Source organism: Dendrobates tinctorius, unplaced genomic scaffold (assembly GCF_039654945.1).
Source record: "Dendrobates tinctorius isolate UK_male_01 unplaced genomic scaffold, ASM3965494v1 ptg000010l, whole genome shotgun sequence".
Lineage (NCBI taxonomy): Eukaryota > Metazoa > Chordata > Amphibia > Anura > Dendrobatidae > Dendrobates > Dendrobates tinctorius.
Window position 1 is genome coordinate 14,208,879 of NW_027361678.1, and position 8,451 is coordinate 14,217,329.

Here is an 8,451-nt window from a genome sequence, read left to right on the forward strand (position 1 = left end):
GTAAAAATTGGCCCTGTCATGAAAGTGCAAACCACTCTTGGGGATAAAGTGGTTAAAGACTAAACTTCAGACAGAAAGGCCCACAAACAAACAGCAACTGAAAACCACCGCAGTGAAGGCCTGGCAGAGCATCAAAAAGGAGGAAACACAGCGTCTGGTGATGTCCATGAGTTCAAGACTTCAGGCAGTCATTGCCAACAAAGGGTTTTCAACCAAGTACCAGAAATTAACATTTTATTTACAATTATTTAATCTGTCCAATTACTTTTGGTCCCTTTAAAAACAGGGTGGCACATGTTAAGGAGCTGAAACTCCTAAACCCTTCATCCAATTTTAATGTGGATACCCTCAAATGAAAGCTGAAAGTCTGAACTTCAACTGCATCTGAACTGTTTTGTTTAAAATTCATTGTGGTAAAATGTCTAGAACCAAAATTAGAAAAATGTTGTCTCGGTCCAAATATATATGGACCTAACTGTATAGAAGTAATATCCCCATATTATACCGCAGGTCACATATAGATGTAATATCCCCATATTATACCGTATGTAATATCCCCATATTATACCGCAGGTCGCATATAGATTTAATAATCCCATATTATACCGCAGGTCACATATAGATGTAATATCCACATATTATACCGTATGTCACATATAGCTGTAATATCCCCATATTATACCACATGTCACATATAGCTGTAATATTATATCGCAGGTCACATATAGATGTAATATCCCCATATTACACTGCAGGTCACATATAGATGTAACATCCCTATATTATATCGCAGGTCACATATAGATGTAATATCACCATATTATACCACAGGTCACATATAGAAGTATTATCCCCATATTATACTGCAGGTCACATATAGGTGTAACATCCCTATATTACACCGCATGACACACATAGATGTCATATCCCCATATTATATCGCAGGTCACATATAGATGTAATATCCCCATATTATACCGTAGGTCACACATAGATGTAATATCCCCATATTATACCACAGGTCACATATAGAAGTAATATCCCCATATTATACTGCAGTTCACACGTAGATGTAATATCCCCATATTATACCGCAGGTCACATATAGATGTAATATCCGCATATTATACCGCAGGTCACACATAGATGTAATATCCGCATATTATACCGCAGGTCACACATAGATGTAATATCCCTATACTATACCGCAGGTCACACATAGATGTAATATCCCCATATTATACTGCAGGTCACATATAGATGTAATATCCCCCTCTTATATATCGCAGGTCACATATAGATGTAATATCCCCATATTATACCGCATGTCACATATAGATGTAACATCCCCCTATTATACCACAGGTCACATACAGATGTAATATCCGCATATTATACCGCAGGTCACACATAGATGTAATATCCCCATATTATACCGCAGGTCACATATAGATGTAATATCCCCATATTATACCGCAGGTCACACATAGATGTAATATCCCCATATTATACCGCAGGTCACATATAGATGTAATATCCCCATATTATACCGCAGGTCACATATAGATGTAATATCCGCATATTATACCGCAGGTCACATATAGATGTAATATCCCCATATTATACCGCAGGTCACATATAGATGTAATATCCCCATATTATACCGCAGGTCACATATAGATGTAATATCCGCATATTATACCGCAGGTCACATATAGATGTAATATCCGCATATTATACCGCAGGTCACATATAGATGTAATATCCCCATATTATACCGCAGGTCACATATAGATGTAATATCCGCATATTATACCGCAGGTCACATATAGATGTAATATCCGCATATTATACCGCAGGTCACATATAGATGTAATATCTCCATATTATGCCGCAGGTCACATATAGATGTAATATCCCCATATTATACCGCAGGTCACATATAGATGTAATATCCGCATATTATACCGCAGGTCACATATAGATGTAATATCCCCATATTATACCGCAGGTCACATATAGATGTAATATCCCCATATTATACCGCAGGTCACATATAGATGTAATATCCGCATATTATACCGCAGGTCACATATAGATGTAATATCCGCATATTATACCGCAGGTCACATATAGATGTAATATCCCCATATTATACCGCAGGTCACATATAGATGTAATATCCGCATATTATACCGCAGGTCACATATAGATGTAATATCCGCATATTATACCGCAGGTCACATATAGATGTAATATCTCCATATTATGCCGCAGGTCACATATAGATGTAATATCCCCATATTATACCGCAGGTCACATATAGATGTAATATCCGCATATTATACCGCAGGTCACATATAGATGTAATATCCCCATATTATACCGCAGGTCACATATAGATGTAATATCCGCATATTATACCGCAGGTCACATATAGATGTAATAGTATTCGATCCCACGCATTGAAAATTTCATCCGATCCCTCTCACCCGGGACACTCCTCATTCCAACTACTCCCTTCAGGACGTCGCTTCAGAGTCCCCAAATGCAGCACCAACCGCCATATGAACAGCTTCTATCCACTCTCTGTTCAACAATTAAATCGTCATGTGTAGACTATATACTGTATCTATCTTGTTAGATGTTACTTGTTGTATCTGTTGTTATATATTATGTTGCCTCTTTGCCACAAAGAATTCCTTGTATATATGTAATATGTACTTGGCGATAATAAATTTGATTTGATTTGATTTGATATAGATGTAATATCCCCATATTATACCGCATGTCACATATAGATGTAATTTCCCCATATTATACCGCAGGTCACATATAGATGTAATATCCGCATATTATACCGCAGGTCACATGTAGATGTAATATCCGCATATTATACCGCGTGTCATATATAAATGTAATATCCGCATATTATACCGCAGGTCACATATAGATGTAATATCTCCATATTATGCCGCAGGTCACATATAGATGTAATATCCCCATATTATACCGCAGGTCACATATAGATGTAATATCCGCATATTATACCGCAGGTCACATATAGATGTAATATCTCCATATTATACCGCAGGTCACATATAGATGTAATATCCCCATATTATACCGCAGGTCACATATAGATGTAATATCCGCATATTATACCGCAGGTCACATATAGATGTAATATCCCCATATTATACCGCAGGTCACATATAGATGTAATATCCCATATTATACCGCAGGTCACATATAGATGTAATATCCGCATATTATACCGCAGGTCACATATAGATGTAATAGTATTCGATCCCACGCATTGAAAATTTCATCCGATCCCTCTCACCCGGGACACTCCTCATTCCAACTACTCCCTTCAGGACGTCGCTTCAGAGTCCCCAAATGCAGCACCAACCGCCATATGAACAGCTTCTATCCACTCTCTGTTCAACAATTAAATCGTCATGTGTAGACTATATACTGTATCTGTCTTGTTAGATGTTACTTGTTGTATCTGTTGTTATATATTATGTTGCCTCTTTGCCACAAAGAATTCCTTGTATATATGTAATATGTACTTGGCGATAATAAATTTGATTTGATTTGATATAGATGTAATATCCCCATATTATACCGCATGTCACATATAGATGTAATTTCCCCATATTATACCGCAGGTCACATATAGATGTAATATCCGCATATTATACCGCAGGTCACATGTAGATGTAATATCCGCATATTATACCGCGTGTCATATATAAATGTAATATCCGCATATTATACCGCAGGTCACATATAGATGTAATATCCCCATATTATACCGCAGGTCACATGTAGATGTAATATCCCCATATTATGCCGCAGGTCACATATAGATGTAATATCCCCATATTATACCGCAGGTCACATATAGATGTAATATCCCCATATTATACCGCAGGTCACATATAGATGTAATATCCCCATATTATACCGCAGGTCACATATAGATGTAATATCCCCATATTATACCGCAGGTCACATATAGATGTAATATCCCCATATTATACCGCAGGTCACATATAGATGTAATATCCCCATATTATACCGCAGGTCACATATAGATGTAATATCCCCATATTATACCGCAGGTCACATATAGATGTAATATCCCCATATTATACCGCAGGTCACATATAGATGTAATATCCCCATATTATACCGCAGGTCACATATAGATGTAATATCCCCATATTATACCGCAGGTCACATATAGATGTAATATCCCCATATTATACCGCAGGTCACATATAGATGTAATATCCCCATATTATACCGCAGGTCACATATAGATGTAATATCCCCATATTATACCGCAGGTCACATATAGATGTAATATCTCCATATTATGCCGCAGGTCACATGTAGATGTAATATCCCCATATTATGCCGCAGGTCACATGTAGATGTAATATCCCCATATTATACCGCAGGTCACATATAGATGTAATATCCCCATATTATACCGCAGGTCACATATAGATGTAATATCTCCATATTATGCCGCAGGTCACATGTAGATGTAATATCCCCATATTATACCGCAGGTCACATATAGATGTAATATCTGCATATTATACCGCGTGTCATATATAAATGTAATATCCGCATATTATACCGCAGGTCACATATAGATGTAATATCTCCATATTATGCCGCAGGTCACATGTAGATGTAATATCCCCATATTATACCGCAGGTCACATATAGATGTAATATCCCCATATTATACCGCAGGTCACATATAGATGTAATATCCCCATATTATACCGCAGGTCACATATAGATGTAATATCCCCATATTATACCGCAGGTCACATATAGATGTAATATCCCCATATTATACCGCAGGTCACATATAGATGTAATATCCCCATATTATACCGCAGGTCACATATAGATGTAATATCCCCATATTATACCGCAGGTCACATATAGATGTAATATCTCCATATTATGCCGCAGGTCACATGTAGATGTAATATCCCCATATTATACCGCAGGTCACATATAGATGTAATATCCCCATATTATACCGCAGGTCACATATAGATGTAATATCTCCATATTATACCGCAGGTCACATATAGATGTAATATCCCCATATTATATCGCAGGGCAGTGTATACATGTGCAGACACATACCCCTCAGGTTTCTTCTCCTGGCACCGTCAGGCTGCACACATGACCGCACTCTGCAGGGACGTCTCCGCCTTCTCACCCGCGGGGGGTCACACCGTGCACCGGTTTCCTGCCGTCCAGGCTCCGGCGTTCCTCAGGCCTCACTGTCGATTCTCGGTCACTATGACAACTCTGTGGTGACGGCGGACGCCGTGCTGACGTCACAGATGTATGTCTTTCTGACCGCCATGTTTGGAGTCTCTTGTGTGACTGACAGGAGACCTGCATGTCCGCGGCTTCTGTCTCTGGTTCTATAGGAGACTGTGAGGACGGTGCTCCGGCCTCATGTACAGGAACTGCAGGAGGTTATTGTTACTAATGGCTTCTCTCTCGTGATGGGCGCCACGCACAACATGGCCGAGACTGCCCGCCAATTCCAAGCAGGTTTATGTCTCGTACTGAGCGGTCCAGAACCTGAGACCTAGGAGAGGGTTCCCCCCGCAGTGAGAGAGACCCGCTTTATGAGAATAAAGGGAGCGAGAGACCGCTGAGGTTAGAGATAGGGAGAGAGACCCCCAGAAGTGGGACAGACCCCTGAGGTGATAGAGACCTCCTGAGGTTAGAGATGGAGAGAGAGACACTCCCTGAGTTGAGAGAGAGGGAGGGAGACACCCCCTGAGGTGAGAGATAAGGAGGGAGAGGGACACCCCGTGGTGAGAGATAGGGAGGGAGAGAGACACCCCCTGAGGTGAGAAATAGGGAGGGAGAGAGACACCCCCTGAGGTGAGAGATAGGGAGGGAGAGAGACACCCCCTGAGGTGAGAGATAGGGAGGGAGAGAGACACCCCCTGAGGTGAGAGATAGGGAGGGAGAGAGACACCCCCTGAGGTGAGAGATAGGGATGGAGAGAGACACCCCCTGAGGTGAGAGATAGGGAGGGAGAGAGACACCCCCTGAGGTGAGATAGGGAGGGAGAGAGACACCCCCTGAGGTGAGATAGGGAGGGAGAGAGACACCCCCTGAGGTGAGAGATGGGGAGGGAGAGAGACACCCCCTGAGGTGAGAGATGGGGAGGGAGAGAGACACCCCCTGAGGTGAGAGATGGGGAGGGAGAGAGACACCCCCTTAGGTGAGAGAGACACCCCCTTAGGTGAGAGATAGGGAGAGAGACACCCCCTGAGGTGAGAGATAGGGAGGGAGAGAGACACCCCCTGAGGTGAGAGATAGGGAGGGAGAGAGACACCCCCTGAGGTGAGAGATAGACGGAGAAAGAGACACCCCCTGAGGTGAGAGACACCCCCCTGAGGTGAGGGAGAGACACCCCCCTGAGGTGAGAGATAGGGAGAGACACTCCCTGAGGTGAGAGATAGAGGGAGAAAGAGACACCCCCTGAGGTGAGAGAGAGAGGGAGAAAGAGACACCCCCTGAGGTGAGAGAGAGAGGGAGAAAGAGACACCCCCTGAGGTGAGAGAGAGAGGGAGAAAGAGACACCCCCTGAGGTGAGAGAGAGAGGGAGAAAGAGACACCCCCTGAGGTGAGAGAGAGAGGGAGAAAGAGACACCCCCTGAGGTGAGAGAGAGAGGGAGAAAGAGACACCCCCTGAGGTGAGAGAGAGAGGGAGAAAGAGACACCCCCTGAGGTGAGAGAGAGAGGGAGAAAGAGACACCCCCTGAGGTGAGAGAGAGAGGGAGAAAGAGACACCCCCTGAGGTGAGAGAGAGAGGGAGAAAGAGAGACGACCCCTGAGGTGAGAGATAGAGGGAGAAAGAGAGACGACCCCTGAGGTGAGAGATAGAGGGAGAAAGAGAGACGACCCCTGAGGTGAGAGATAGAGGGAGAAAGAGAGACGACCCCTGAGGTGAGAGATAGAGGGAGAAAGAGAGACGACCCCTGAGGTGAGAGATAGGGAGGGAGAGAGACACCCCCTGAGGTGAGAGATAGGGATGGAGAGAGACACCCCCTGAGGTGAGAGATAGGGATGGAGAGAGACACCCCCTGAGGTGAGAGATAGGGAGGGAGAGAGACACCCCCTGAGGTGAGAGATGGGGAGGGAGAGAGACACCCCCTGAGGTGAGAGATGGGGAGGGAGAGAGACACCCCCTGAGGTGAGAGATAGGGAGGGAGAGACACCCCCTGAGGTGAGAGATAGGGAGGGAGAGAGACACCCCCTTAGGTGAGAGATAGACGGAGAAAGAGACACCCCCTGAGGTGAGAGACACCCCCCTGAGGTGAGAGACACCCCCCTGAGGTGAGGGAGAGACACCCCCCTGAGGTGAGGGAGAGACACCCCCTGAGGTGAGAGATAGGGAGAGACACTCCCTGAGGTGAGAGATAGAGGGAGAAAGAGACACCCCCTGAGGTGAGAGATAGGGAGAGACACCCCCCTGAGGTGAGGGAGAGACACCCCCCTGAGGTGAGGGAGAGACACCCCCCTGAGGTGAGGGAGAGACACCCCCCTGAGGTGAGAGATAGGGAGAGACACTCCCTGAGGTGAGAGATAGAGGGAGAAAGAGACACCCCCTGAGGTGAGAGAGAGAGGGAGAAAGAGACACCCCCTGAGGTGAGAGAGAGAGGGAGAAAGAGACACCCCCTGAGGTGAGAGAGAGAGGGAGAAAGAGACACCCCCTGAGGTGAGAGAGAGAGGGAGAAAGAGACACCCCCTGAGGTGAGAGAGAGAGGGAGAAAGAGAGACGACCCCTGAGGTGAGAGATAGAGGGAGAAAGAGAGACGACCCCTGAGGTGAGAGATAGGGATGGAGAGAGACACCCCCTGAGGTGAGAGATAGGGATGGAGAGAGACACCCCCTGAGGTGAGAGATAGGGAGGGAGAGAGACACCCCCTGAGGTGAGAGATGGGGAGGGAGAGAGACACCCCCTGAGGTGAGAGATGGGGAGGGAGAGAGACACCCCCTGAGGTGAGAGATAGGGAGGGAGAGAGACACCCCCTGAGGTGAGAGATAGGGAGGGAGAGAGACACCCCCTTAGGTGAGAGATAGACGGAGAAAGAGACACCCCCTGAGGTGAGAGACACCCCCCTGAGGTGAGGGAGAGACACCCCCCTGAGGTGAGGGAGAGACACCCCCTGAGGTGAGAGATAGGGAGAGACACTCCCTGAGGTGAGAGATAGAGGGAGAAAGAGACACCCCCTGAGGTGAGAGATAGGGAGAGACACCCCCCTGAGGTGAGGGAGAGACACCCCCCTGAGGTGAGAGATAGGGAGAGACACTCCCTGAGGTGAGAGATAGAGGGAGAAAGAGACACCCCCTGAGGTGAGAGAGAGAGGGAGAAAG

General features: G+C 45.3%; 1 protein-coding gene across 1 annotated transcript in view; it reads right to left on the bottom strand.

The window, feature by feature from the left end:
- Nucleotides 1–5,377, bottom strand: part of CIPC (CLOCK interacting pacemaker) — a 45,493-nt gene extending 40,116 nt beyond the window's left edge. Inside the window, exon 1 of the mRNA XM_073587485.1 lies at nt 5,188–5,377. The gene's annotated coding sequence lies outside the window, so the exon portion shown is untranslated. The remainder of the gene's footprint in view (nt 1–5,187) is intronic.
- Between the last annotated feature and the right edge of the window lie 3,074 nt (nt 5,378–8,451).